This window comes from Pantherophis guttatus, chromosome 1, assembly GCF_059756535.1.
Source record: "Pantherophis guttatus breed Tessera chromosome 1, ASM5975653v1, whole genome shotgun sequence".
Lineage (NCBI taxonomy): Eukaryota > Metazoa > Chordata > Lepidosauria > Squamata > Colubridae > Pantherophis > Pantherophis guttatus.
In genome coordinates this window covers 213,072,289-213,077,677 of record NC_142063.1, presented here as the reverse complement: position 1 = coordinate 213,077,677, position 5,389 = coordinate 213,072,289, and the positions used below count along the sequence as shown (strand labels likewise).

The window sequence follows — 5,389 nt, the reverse complement described above, 5'->3', positions numbered from 1 at the left end:
GTTCATAATTCAGCATGTACATCTTTACAGTTTTATTCTCTATCTAAAATCAAATTAACATGAACATTAGACCAAAATGGAATAACCATAGAAGAAGTCCCAATGACTTGTGTCAAGTTCACCAAGATATATTTTCAACACAAAGAATTGACATTTAACCCTTCTTAAACGTCATGGTCACTTTCTTCTAGAGATCCTACTACTGGTACTTCTTTTCATTAGTTTCAAGGCTTTCTTATTGACCAGTATGAAGTTGAGTGTGGATCTTTTAAAAAAATTGTTACTCTTTGTTACTCTGTTACTCTGTGGACTCTTAAACACAAAAAAAGTGTTAAAAAAATGAACATGAAAATAAGAAAAATTAGGAGGCGACGGGCGAACGGGGGGGGGGGGGGCAAAGGAACCGGCGGCGGCCTCGCCAAACGGTGGAGGCGTGCCCAGCCCGCCAGCCGTCGGAAACCGGGAGCCGCGACGTCACACGCGCAGCTTCGACAAGTCGCCATCATGGCGGATAAGGAAGCTGCCTTTGATGATGCAGTGGAGGAACGAGTGATCAATGAAGAATATAAAATATGGAAAAAGAATACTCCCTTTCTTTACGACCTTGTAATGACACATGCCTTAGAATGGCCCAGCTTGACTGCTCAGTGGCTTCCTGATGTAACCAGACCCGAAGGCAAAGATTTCAGTATTCACCGGCTAGTTCTTGGGACCCATACATCTGATGAGCAAAATCACCTTGTAATAGCCAGCGTTCAGCTCCCCAATGATGATGCCCAGTTTGATGCCTCACATTATGATAGTGAAAAGGGAGAATTTGGTGGCTTTGGATCTGTTAGTGGAAAAATTGAAATTGAAATAAAGATCAACCATGAAGGAGAAGTGAATAGAGCCCGTTACATGCCTCAGAATCCTTGCATTATTGCCACAAAAACTCCATCGAGTGATGTTCTTGTATTTGATTATACCAAACATCCATCTAAACCAGATCCTTCTGGGGAGTGCAATCCAGATCTACGTCTTCGGGGGCATCAAAAAGAAGGTTATGGTCTGTCTTGGAATCCAAATCTTAGTGGACATTTGCTTAGTGCGTCTGACGATCATACTATTTGCTTGTGGGACATAAGTGCTGTTCCAAAGGAAGGGAAAGTGGTGGATGCTAAAACTATCTTCACTGGTCATACAGCTGTGGTGGAGGATGTTTCCTGGCATTTGCTCCATGAATCTCTTTTTGGATCTGTTGCTGATCATCAGAAACTCATGATCTGGGACACTCGTTCAAACAACACTTCCAAACCAAGCCATTCTGTGGATGCTCACACTGCTGAAGTTAACTGCCTGTCTTTCAATCCTTATAGCGAATTCATCCTGGCTACAGGATCAGCCGATAAGACTGTTGCATTGTGGGATCTGAGAAACTTGAAACTAAAGCTGCATTCCTTTGAGTCACATAAAGATGAAATATTTCAGGTTCAGTGGTCACCACATAATGAAACTATTTTGGCCTCCAGTGGTACTGATCGCCGACTGAATGTCTGGGATTTGAGTAAAATTGGAGAAGAACAATCTCCCGAGGATGCAGAAGATGGTCCACCTGAATTGCTGTTCATTCATGGGGGTCACACTGCAAAGATATCTGACTTCTCCTGGAATCCCAATGAACCCTGGGTAATTTGTTCTGTATCAGAAGACAATATAATGCAAGTGTGGCAGATGGCTGAGAACATATATAATGATGAAGATCCTGAAGGAAGTGTGGATCCAGAAGGACAAGGATCCTAGACATGTGGCCCCTTTTCTTATTTCTCTTACTGTCCTCTTCCTGCCTTTTCTAACTATCCTAATATTTGAAAGAAATAAATCACACTGTGCATTCAACAGCTCATTTATGAATGCTGTTCATCTGAGAATGTAAAAGGTTGCTGTTGAATGTTGACAGATTGGCCTTTTTTGACCATTTCTCTTCTAAAGAATTTTGAGTTATGCTAGTGTGAATATCTGTTGCCACCACAACAACAATACAAGTTATGCTCAAACTGTTGCAGTACAAGTTGCAGAGGGGATTCTCTTATAAATACTTTTGGTACCCTCCAATAAAAGTGTTGGAGTTACTTTTGTTCTCTAATCAAGTTCTTGGCGTAGATAAATCCAATGCAGGTTCATCAGTTCTCATTCTTGTCTCTAGCTGCTGTCAGTGAGACTTTCTTCCTAGGTTTCTCTGTAGCATCTTGTTCCCTCTATCATTTTCCAATAAGGCATCTTAGGATGTTATGATATGAATATAATATGGTGATAGCCTATATATCTGCACATTGCTTGGCTGTCTCTGTATCTTTCTTGAAATGTGTTTTATCTTTCATTTCTTGTTCATTTTTTTTGTGTTTTAACTTGGGAGACCAAGTTGTAAAAGGTGTTTCAGCTGAGTAATAGATCGCAGACCTCATGCCCAGCTTCCTAGAATTGAACACTGGTAGCAGGTATACCTAATACAGAATGATGAAACTAGTTCAGTTTGCCTCCTAATATTTGCTGTGTAGATTTAACTGTTTCACCAGCAGCCAGTGTAACTTCATGAACCCTGTAAAAAACTTCAAGTGAAATAAATTCATTTTTTTATGTAAAAAAAAAGAAAAAAGAAAAAAAGAAAATAAGAAAAATTAAAAAAAGAAAGAAAGAAAACAGAATTTTGACTTCCACCCTTATCTCTATCAAATGATTGCCATCTTATTCTTTTCCCTCTTACTTTATCATTTTTAATGCCCAAATCTATAAATTATCAGTTCAGTCTTTTCTTCTTTCAGCAAAAAGTCTAAAAAAGTTTCAAAGAAGTCTTCATTGTTTTTTATTTAACCAGCAAATTGAGTATGGCTGATAACCCTCATGCTTTTCTCCATCTGAAGAAGAAGGTTGTTGGAAACAAAATCAAGAGTTTCCTGGAGTGATCTGAAGCCAGCAGTGCTAAGCTGAAGCCAGCAGTGCTTAAAGCAGAGCCAGCAACCACTATGGAATGAAGAGCTGACGAATAATTCGTCAGCTCTTTTATAATTGCCCTCTGAACAGGTAGAAGACTTGAAATCACATAAGTACTCCAGATAGTTGTTCCTTCTGAGGCGATCACAAGGAGTTTCAGATAGGTTTAGAATTCTGGGAGATGGGTGAATAACCATCTACCTCAACCCACAATCACACCTTTAAGCACATTGCTTTCACATACTTCTTTTTCTAATCATTTTTGCTAGTTTACTTTTCAGCCATTAGGAACCTTTAGATTGACAACTTTTACAGTACTGGTTGAGTTTCCTTCAATCCTTAGTGAAGAAGTTTTAAATATTGTACAAGTTTAAGGACTTAATTTTTTTCTGGAATAAAGGGTGGTTAAAAACTTGATTTCAGAAAATTTCAAATAGACTAAGAGTCCAGATAAATTTGAAATAAGATTTTGGAATTAATTATAGGAAACCTTCCCATGGCAAAACACTTTTGTTTTGATTTTTTTTTAAAAAAAAGTGATAAAATGGAAGGTTGAACACTAGAAAGAACTAAAGATTACAATTAAAGGAAAAGAACACTTACATTTGAGTTACTAATACAGAATGGAGCAAAATATTTTAACATTCAACATATTAAATGATAGTTTTGAATAATGGAGTCAGAAGTTAATTTTAGGAGTATCTGCCTTTATAGATTTGATGTTTAAAAGATGTTACGGAAGAGGAACAATTTTTCTGGACAAGTCTGATTTGAAGGTGGATTTAAAATGACAAGCTACAAGAACGATACGGGAAAAGATGCTTACATTGGACATACAAAAGAAATCAACTAATATCTTAATAATTAAAAAGGATATACAAATAATAAATCAAGAACGTGACCTGAAAGAAAGTACTCTTCTTATATTGGATATACAAAAGAGGCTTGTTAAAGCTTTGAAGAATTTTGTGATAAGGGACAAAGAAAAATGAAAAGAAATAAAATTTTAGGACATTATTTGAAGGGATCAGAGACCATGATTGTTAAAAGTAAAAGGAAGGAACTTTATTTTTTTGCAGAGTGAAGTTGCATCTTCAGGGACCTACCGTTCTGACTCTATTTCACCATCTCTCTTTTTTTTTCCTGTTTAGCCTTGAAATATGTTTCTAAATTCCAGCATAATGAGTATCTTCTATGTGTCTTGCTTTAGATAAGCACTTTTGCTCAATGAACTAACTCTTTTCTTTGTCTTCTTTATAGAAATGTGTTTCCTTTGTCATCTCCTACTGTAGTACCCTGTAAGAGATGGCTAGGCTGAGCCCAAGGGAGGGGTCAAACGTGCCATAAATCATGAGTCCCTGCCCGCCCATAAGAGATCTAAGTCCATCCCATCTTAAGTGCCTCTCTTATCTCCTGTGCACTTCCCTTAACAGCCAGTTGGTCAGATTCTTGAGGAGAGCCTAAGCTTGCAATAAATCTTTATACTCAATTGAACTGCCTAGATCTCCTGGTTTTCCTGGCACTTGACATAACCTTTCCTTTACTCTGAGAAGTTTTAATTTTCTTTTACCTCCTGAAGGGTGCAAATCATTACCAATCCATCTGACTTGTCTTCAAGCTACACTAAAATTGGCATTTGCTGGAAACACATGCCAGATTGTTTTCAGAAAAGAACACAAATATGTCACAAATAGTGCAGCTCAAGTCTGCAGCCTTCTGTCTTCTCACTTTGGTTTCATTTATCTCTTCTTGTTCCTTTCTCAGAGAGGTAGGGAAAACCTATTTTTTTATTTCTTTCCTTTGCAGAAAAAAAAGCCCCTAATTAGCTATGGAAAGTCTTTCCTTCCTTCCTTCCTTCCTTCCTTCCTTCCTTCCTTCCTTCCTTCCTTCCTTCCTTGCTTCCTTCCTTCCTTCCTTCCTTCCTTTCATCCATCCATCATAACACGGAGACAGGTAACAATTTTCATCAAATTCATAGCTAGAGAAAAAAAAGCCTAAAGTTGTCCTTCCTGTTTATTGCAGTTCCAATAAAAATAGAGTTGGAGAGACTTTTATTATTCATTATACATATGATTTTATCTGAAAGTTATGCATTAAAAATATTACATAACTTTTGAATTTCAGTTTGAGCAGGTTTAGTATGTTCTATAATGCTTTTGTTTTGTTAAGTTATATTTCAGTGTATAATACAAGCATAAAATACTGGTTAGATGAGAAAAGTGTATGAATACTGTAAAGAAATTTATTGTTTATGGACCTAATAAAGTTCTTTATGACTGAAAGAATGAAAGTACTTTTTCCCCCTTTTCTTTTGGTGATGGCAAACATAATTGTAGCTCTTGGTTTAGAGCCATTTCTAAAATATCTGGTAAGTCAACTCTCTGTGGAGTTGAGCTCAATTCTGAGAGATTTCATGAAT

At 37.1% G+C, this 5,389-nt stretch overlaps 1 pseudogene across 1 annotated transcript; it reads left to right on the top strand.

The window, feature by feature from the left end:
* Positions 1-367: 367 nt before the first annotated feature.
* Positions 368-2,616, top strand: LOC148116764 (histone-binding protein RBBP4 pseudogene; annotated as a pseudogene). The gene has a single exon (XR_015731312.1). The product of XR_015731312.1 is annotated as a histone-binding protein RBBP4 pseudogene (transcript).
* Positions 2,617-5,389: the final 2,773 nt, after the last annotated feature.